Source organism: Eriocheir sinensis, chromosome 44 (assembly GCF_024679095.1).
Source record: "Eriocheir sinensis breed Jianghai 21 chromosome 44, ASM2467909v1, whole genome shotgun sequence".
NCBI classification, from domain to species: Eukaryota; Metazoa; Arthropoda; class Malacostraca; order Decapoda; family Varunidae; genus Eriocheir; species Eriocheir sinensis.
In genome coordinates, this window is record NC_066552.1 from 12,697,096 (window position 1) to 12,706,477 (window position 9,382).

Here is a 9,382-nt window from a genome sequence, read left to right on the forward strand (position 1 = left end):
TTTGTCTGGGCCTGCATGTGGTCTGCCTTACCCTCCCCTGCCCTGCCCTGCCCTGCCCTACCCTACCCTGCACCACCCTACCATGGCTATCCCTGCTTCCCTATTGATTTCGCTCCTGCCTCGGTCTGCATGTTGTCTGCCTTGCCCTGCCGTGCCCTGCCCTGCCCTACCCTACCCTGCTCCACCCTACCTTGCCCATCCCTGCTTCCCTATTGATTTCGCTCCTGCCTCGGTCTGCATGTTGTCTGCCTTACCCTGCCGTGCCCTGCCCTGCCCTACCCTACCCTGCTCCACCCTACCTTACCCATCCCTGCTTCCCTATTGATTTCGCTCCTTCCTCGGTCTGCATGTGCTCTGTCTTACCCTGTCCTGCCCTGCCCTGCCTTACCCTACCCTACCCTACCCTTGCCTGCCCTAACCTACCTTGCCCATCCATGCTTAGCTATTGATTTTGCTCCTGCCTCAGTCTTCATGTGGATTTCCTGCCTTGCCTTGCCTTGCTCTAACCTATCCTTCCCAACCCTTCTTCCCATACCCCTCCCCTGCTCGCCTAACTTAACTTTACCTAACCTAACTTAACCTAATCTAACCTAACCTACCTTGCCTATCCCTTCTTGCTTTACCCCTCCCCTGCTCGCCTAACTTAACCTAACCTAACCTAATCTAACCTAACCTACCCTACCCTACCTTGCCCAGCCATTTTTCCCCTGCCCCTCCCCTTGCTTGCCTTTCCTCTGCTTTTTCTCTTTCTTTTCTCTCTTTCCTCTTCCTCAGGCTACCCTACCGTGCTCTCCTCTCCATCCCCTGCCTTAGTCACCCTCACTTTTTCATGCATTTCGTTTGCCTTCTCCGCCCTTTCATGCTCCTCCTTTCCCTGTCGTTCCCGCCCTTATCCTTCCAGGGTTGTTTTGTATCCTCTTCTCCTTGTGTTTATTTGTCCTGGCCTGTCCTTGTGTTTCCTCTTGTCCTTGTGTTTCCTTGTCCTGGCTTGTCCTTGTGTTTCCTCTACCGGTGTGGCTCAATGTCCCTTCTCTCGGCATTCATGTTTTTTTGCTTCGCACCGGAGTGTTCTTGCCCCTCCCTCCCTCCCTTCTTGCCTCAGTCTTGTCCTTCATCGTCTTTAGGTTCATCCAATACCTTTTCACCTGCTTCCTCCTTTAATCGTCCTTCTTGCCCATGTCCTGCTCTCCCTCTGCTTCATCTTGGCCTTCTTTGGGGTGCCCTTGCCTTCTTTCTCCTTTCCTCTCTTGCTTTCTGCTCCTGCTTTCGTATTTCCCGCCTGTCCTGCTCTCCCTGCTGCTTGTCTTTCCCTTCTTTGGTGTGTCTTTACCTTCCCCCTTACTCCTTCCTTGCCTATCTCCCTGCTTCACCCTCTCTGCTTCTCCCTGCTTCTGCTCTTCTCGTGTTTCACTCCCTTCAGCCTCCTGTGTTCCCTTCTCCTCTCTGCGTTGCTGCAAATACTTATCTCAAGGTTTTCTCTCTTCCTTTTGATTGTTCTTGATTCTTCTCTTCCTCCATCTCCCTTTTCGTGTATTCCGTCCTTCTGGTCTGTCGTATCTATCCCCCATATTTTCTTTCTTTCTCTCTCCTCCTCTTGTCTTCTCTCGTTTGCCCTGATTTCAATTATTTTCATCTTTCTTATCTCTTGTCTCTCTCTCTGTTTCCCTCCCCTCCCTCCGCTTGCCTTTCCTCCTCCTTCTCCTTCTCCTCCTTCTCCGCCTCCCCTTCTTTGTTTTCATGTTCCTGTTCTTCTTTTGCTTAAACTATCATTTTCCTTTGTCATTTATTACTTACCTCTCTCCTTTCTGTTGTTTTACTTCTCCTCCTTCATGTTTTCCCTTCCTCCTCCTCCTCCTGGTCATCCTCACTCTCCTCCTCCTCCTCTTCCAGTGACGATGACGAACTGGTTTCAGAGTCGACTTTCCGTATTAAGGCGATCGGAACCCTTTTTTTTGTCCCTCGCATCCTCTTGCATTCGGTTTTAAGCCTTGTGTTTAGCTATCATATTTTTGCCTTATTTTTTGCCTCACTTTTTGTCTTGATCGTGTTGTTCCGGCTGTCAAGGTTTTGCTGGTCCTGAATGAGCTCTCAATCTTCTCGTCTCATCAACACCCTCGCAGCCTCTCACTCTTTTTCTTCTTCTTCCTCTTCTTCCTTTTCCTTCTCCTCCGCTTACTCAGTCTCTCTCTTTCTCTGTTTATTTGTTAATGTGGATATTTTTTTTTCTTTTCTTCCCATTCCCCTTTCTTTTGTATGATATAATTTCCTTTTTTTCTCCTCCTCCTCCTCCTCCTCCTCCTTCGTTTGTTCAGTCTCTCTTTTTCTCTGTTTGTTTGTAAAGTTAGATTATTTTTGTTGTTTTTCACTTCCTTTTTCGTTTGCGTTCTAGTTATTTTTCTTTTTCTCCTCCTCCTCCTCCTCCTCCTCCTCCTCCTCCTCCTCCTCGTCATCTTTTTTCAATCCTTCATCATACTTTCATCCTTCATCACCTCCAAACCTTCAATTCATCTCCTTCCTCCTCTTCCTCGGCGCGTTTCGGGAGGCTTCTGGACGAGGCAGTGAAAAGCTTTTCGAAAAGCCTTTCAAAAAACGGCGGGCGAGACGGGGCAAAGGCAGCCCTTGATCAACCAACCCGTAGCGTCAGTGCGACTCACAAGAAACTGTGTAACTAACCACGCCTCCGACAAGCGAACTGGTACAACTCGTCACGGCCACATTTCTATCATGTACACAAATGCACGTAGTTTAATACCCAAAAAGGACGAAATTAGGGCGTATATTGCAACAGAGAAACCAGATGTGGTAGCCATCACAGAGACTTGGGCCAACTCTACCCATCTAGAATCCGAAATGTCATTCCCTGGGTACGAAAGCTTCCACAAAAGTCGAAAGCACAAGAAAGGAGGAGGAGTAGTTTGCTACGTAAAAAGTACACTCCCTGCCATAAACATAGACAAACAGGACGCAGAGAAATACGATTCTGTCTATGTGGAAATAACCGCAAATAACAAGAAACTAACACTTGCAACCGTATACAGGCCTCCGAAACAACAGGCAGCCGATGACACTGCCCTCTACGAAGAGATTCACTCTCTAACACAAAGCAAGGAAGCAATTATAATTGGGGACTTTAATTGCCCTAACACTGACTGGGGACTGATGACTGGAGATCAAGAGGGTAACAGGCTTTAGAAATGGTGGAGGATTCGTTCCTCACTCAAGTTGTAACTCAACCAACAAGAGAAAACAATCTGCTGGATCTGGTATTAGTAAGCGACCCCGACCTCATTCGCGACTGTACAGTTGGTGAGAAACTTAATGGGTGCGATCACCACTTAATCCGTTTTAATATCAACATATGTCACAAACTCGTAGATAATCCGTCAGTGATACCAGATTACAAAAAAGGAAATTTCAACTTAGCCCGTGCACTGCTTCCCCCTACGACCTGGGACCAACTTGGCATCACCGACAATACAATCGACAACGCGTGGAACGTCTTCAAAGATAAGCTGTTGCAAGTAGAGAAGGCTACAGTGCCTACGAAATCCAGGCGAGTAAATGGGGCCGTAGATCCACCGTGGATGACCAGAGAAATAAAAAGGGCAGTAAACCTAAAATAAAGGAATTATAATTTGATGAAAGAGAATGCTACGGCCGAAGCCAGCACACAGTACCACAACAGCCTCAGAGCTTGTCGTAGCCTTATTCGGAGTAGCAAACGCAACTATGAAAAGCAAATAGCGCGCGAAATCAAAACTAACTCCAAGAAATTCTTCACGTACATCAGATCGAAAAAGAAAGTAAAATCCAATATTGGTCCCCTGACAGACGAGACTGGATCTGTAACTCAGGACAGTAAACAGATGGCCAGAATCCTCAACAGTAACTTCGCATCCGTATTCACAGTCGAGGACATCGAAACCATTCCCGAGAGCCCTGCCCCGCCGAGTGAGATCACGCCGCTGGAAATTGACCCAATATGCGACCAAGAAGTAAAAAAGTACTTGGACAAACTCGACACGAACAAGTCAACGGGACCCGACAGTTTGTCCCCGCGGTTATTAAAAGAGCTTAAACAACAAATACTTCAACCACTCACTACCATATTCAACCGGTCAGTTCAACTAAACAAGGTCCCGGAAGACTGGAAGATGGCGAACGTAACACCGATTTTCAAAAAAGGAGACAAAAGCGTTGCATTAAACTACAGGCCCATAAGTTTGACATCAGTGGCAGGAAAAATACTCGAAAAGATTATTAGAGATAAACTTGTTAAGTTTCTAGAAAACAATAATGTAATCTCCGACACCCAGCATGGCTTCAGAAACAAGCGCTCCTGCCTAACGAATTTATTAGACTTCTTCCAAGGTATATATAAGAACTGGGATGCCCACATCCCCAGTGATGTTATATACCTGGACTTTCAGAAAGCCTTCGACAAGGTACCGCACGAGCGACTCCTTAAGAAACTGCACTCGGCGGGCATCGGAGCCAATCTGATCGCGTGGATAAGAGATTGGCTCACCGACAGAAAACAACGAGTACTACTCAACGGACAGCCTTCCGATTGGCTACCAGTCACTAGTGGAGTGCCTCAAGGGTCAGTGCTGGGACCCATCCTCTTTATCATATATATCAATGACCTAGAATCAGGACTGAAATCCACAATATCGAAATTTGCAGATGACACCAAGGTGGGTGGAGATGCCCTCACAAAGACCGACTGCGAAATCATTCAGAAAGACCTCAATCACATTATCGAATGGTCGGAAAAATGGCAAATGTCCTTTAATGTTGACAAATGCAAAGTCATGCACATTGGGTCCCAAAATAGTAACCACACATACATCATGAATGGGAGACCACTGCAAGCGATGCAGGAGGAAAAGGATCTTGGAGTCACTATCAGCAGTGACCTGAAACACGCGAATCACTGTAAAAAAGCATACAACAAGGCCAACATTATGCTCGGGTTCATAACGAGGAACTTCGAGTGTAAAACACCAGACGTGATGCTATCCTTGTATAATTCCATGGTAAGACCGCACCTCGAGTATGCAGTGCAGTTCTGGTCTCCCAATTACAGAAAGGACATTGCTTTACTGGAAAGGATTCAACGACGCGCCACAAAGATGATTCCAACCTTCAGGGCTCAACCGTACGAGGAACGACTCAAGCGACTCAATCTCTTTACATTGGAGAAAAGACGCCTACGAGGGGATATGATTCAAGTCTTCAAGTATCTAAAAAAGTTCAATAACGTCGATTACTCCAAATTCTTTGAACTGCAAACCAACTCAAGAACTAGAAATAACGGTTTACCCATTCAGTCGAGTCGATGTAACACAGACATTGGAAGGAGTTTCTTTTCAAACCGAGTCATCCGCCACTGGAACAATCTTCCCTCAGAAGTAGTAAATGCGAATACCATCAACTCCTTCAAATATAGAATCGACCGTCATTTCGCTGCGTCAGGAGTAAACTGAATAACGAGGGGCTTCCATCTGCTCCTCAATATCGAGGTGCTTTCATCTGCTCACCAAGCCCCAAGTGGCGGTCGAGCAGATTAAATCACCCAAGCGGGCGACCTCGTAATGAGCCAATAGGCTTTCTGTTGCCTGCATTTCCATGTTTCCATGTTTCCTCCTCCTCCTGCTCCTTCACTCCCTTGTTGGACGTCCTCACACTTTGTCAACATCATTTTGCTTTAGATTGACGAAGAGCAGTTTCTCCTCCTCCTAGCTCCTCCTCCTCCTCCCCTACAGACTCCCGAAAGAGCAAGAAAATGAATCCCCGACGCCCAGCAGCGAGAGGTTAAGTGATAAACGAGGGACACCGCGTCTCCAAACATAGACTCAATCCGGAGTGTTTTTAAACGTCCCCCTGCTCGACCCTCCTGCCCCAGCCCTTCACACACGCCTTACCCTTCCTCCCTTCACCCTGTTGTCTCGCCCCGCTCACCCGCCCACCCGACCACCCTCTCCTACCCTTCCTTCCTCCACTACCACCACCTGGCCTCCTCCACTACCACTGCAGCATCCATTCTCGACTCCACTTTGCCAACCATCGCCATCTCACTACCTCCACCAGTCCCTACCACAATGTCCTTCATCCGACCACACTCTTCCACTACCACTAGCCTTACTGCTTCCACTACCACCACCTGGCCACCTCCACTACCACTGCAGCATCCATTCTCGACTCCACTTTACCAACCACCTCCATCTCACTACCTACTCCACCCCTGCCACTACTACGTGTCCTCTTAGCCACCCTCATCTCCTCCACTCTCCCCTGCCCCCCATGCATCCACTTCCCAACTCCACTTTAGTTAACCGTCTACCTCCCTTTCTTCTCCTCCTTCACCCCTTCCATACTGCTAGCTGTTACCTCCCTTTCTTCTCCTCCATCTCTCCCTTCCATACTGCTAGTTGTTACCTCCCTTTCTTCTCCTCCTTCACCCCTTCCATACTGCTAGTTGTTACCTCCCTTTCTTCTCCTCCTTCTCTCCCTTCCATACTGCTAGCTGTTACCTCCCTTTCCCACCCACAGGCGTGGGTGGGTGGGAGGGTGGATGGGTGGGAAGGAGGGAGGGTGAGAAGGTTGGTGGTTGGGTGGGTGGGTGCTGGGGGTGATTTTAGGGTTGTGAAAGTTGGTTGAATGTAAGGGAAGGAAAGGTTGACTGTAGTGTGTGTGAATTAGTGGTTGGTACGCACATAGTTCATACACACACACACACACACACACACACACACACACACACACACACACACACACACACACACACACACACACACAATTTTTTTTCTCATTTCATCCCCAATCTCCCTTATAGAAAAAGCGTTGAAAGTCAGGTAAAATGAAAAGAAAAAAATAACAGTATACAGAACACAGGTAATAGACATAAAAAGTTGATGTTTTATTTTTATTTTTTGATGAGCATATTTTTTTTTTTATATAACGTTTGTTTTTTGTCATTTTTATCTTTTTCGTTTTCTTATCCACTTGTTTTAGAATCTCGTATCTCTTCGCTTCTCTTCACCACTTTCCATAGCTGGGCACGATAACAGAAAACCTTATTCCCGATAACCGATAACTGATAATGGAAAACCTTATCGGTGATAACCGATATTCGTTAACTGGAGACACAAATATAGGCGATAACCGATACCCGATATAAATCCACAACTCCGATACTAGCTAGCGATAAATCCGCTAGGCGAAAACGATACTCTATTGATATTTCAAATAAAAAAACATAGATGAATTAAAATTTTCATTATCTGTATCTTAGAAAACTTACAAAACCTGAGAACCACACGTTGACACGTACCTATGGACGGTAATACTAGAAACGCCTGAACCGGTGTTGTGTTATTTGGCGTCCCCACCGTCAAAAGCTGGCGCTTGCTGGCGCTTTTGTTTACAAACACTGGTTTCTCGTGAACTGCGCCTGCTTAGACCAGCAAGCGTAGACCTGTACAGTCTCACAAAGCTTTTTAACCGTAATTAAGAGTTGCTGGAAGGCTTAATTAGACATATAGTACCATTACTACATCCCGCTGTTTCTAGAACGACACGGTACGAGTTGTATTTATATGTACTGAGTGTCGTTCTAGAAACAGCGAGGATGGTGGTACTGTATTTCTGATTCAGTCTCCCAGCAACTCTTGATATGTTAAAAAGCTTTATGAGACTGTGCAGGGCTACGCTTACTGGTCTGAACATGTGTAGTTCACGAGAGACCATTGTTCGTAAACAAGAGCACCAGCTTTTGACGATGGGACACCAAATCCCACAACACAGGGTGCCTTCAATACCATGGCATGCTCACAAACGAATATGAAATATCAAATTTGAAGAAGTGAATAATAATTTTGGGGCAAAGTTAAATGATTTTTCTCTTTGATATATTGATTTTTGAGTCACGCATGCCCAGTAGGGAGGAGACGTTTTTTTTTCTGAAAGGCGGGAAAAAGTAGCGATTATCGCTAGCTTGGTTACAAAAGTAACGAAGATACCGATATATTTTAAAATAAGTAGCGGATGGCCGATAACCTGATATTGTTATCATGATAAAGTATCGCGATAACTTATCGCGATAACGCCCAGCTATGCCACTTTCATCTCCTCGTCTCTTCCTGACTCCTTGTATCTCCTCGCCTCTCCTCAACTCACTGCATATCCCTCCTCTCCTCAGCTCTTCTCCTCGCCTCTCTTCACCTCCTTTTATCTCTTCTCTCTTTCTGTATCTTTTCGCCTCTCTTCATCTCTTTCTATCTCCTCGCCTCCTAGACTCCAAGTATCTCCTCGCCTCCTCAACTCCCTGCATTTCCTCCTCCTCAACTCTCATCTCCTCGCCTCCTCACCTCCTTTAATCTCTTCGCCTCCCTCTATTTCCTGTATCTTTTCGCCTCTCTTCACCTTTTCTGTCTCCTTGCCTCTCTCGACTCCTGCTCTCCTCGTCTTCTGGTGATGGAGTGGCTGTGCTGTCCTGACAAGACGTAGAAATTAATGGTCCACGTAAAACACTCTCTCTCCAAGATTTAATTTCCTTATCTACTAAATACGATTATTCATTGTTTGTCAACACTCTCCTTAGCACGAGAGAGAGAGAGAGAGAGAGAGAGAGAGAGAGAGAGAGAGAGAGAGAGAGAGAGAGAGAGAGAGAGAGAGAGAGAGAGAGAGAGAGAGAGAGAGAGAGAGAGAGAGAGAGAGAGAGAGAGAGAGAGAGAGAGAGAGAGAGAGAGAGAGAGAGAGAGAGAGAGAGAGAGAGAGAGAGAGAGAGAGAGAGAGAGAGACACACACACACACACACACACACACACACACACACACACACACACACACACACACACACACACACACACACCTATATAGATCCTCTCATCCTGTAAGCTGCTCTTCTTCCTCCTCCTCCTCCTCCTCCTCCATCTCCTCCTTAGTCATCGTCCCGTCCTCGTCTTCCATCCCAGGTGAGGGCACACACACCTGGATTAATTACCCTCCCGGTGACCACCTGAGCGCTACTACATTTCAAGGGAAGGCAGCGGCGTGAACAATGGTCGGCGGCCTTTTACGGGGCGCGGGATGAAATTTATATAGGGAGACAACATGGTGTGCACTGAGCCGACGCTTTAGGAGGAGAAGGAGGGGAGGAATAGACAGAAGAGGTGGTGGTTTTGGAGGAGGGTGAAAAGAAGAAAAAGTTGGGGGTGGTGGTGAAGGACGGAATGGAAAGGAAAATAAAAAGAAAATTTGAAGAACGGATGAACAGGAGAAGGAAGGGAAGGAAGAAGAGGGGGTGGGGGTTGTGAGAAGGTGGGGAGTAGTGGTGGTGGAGGACGGAATGGAAAGGAAAATAAAAAGAAAATGTGAA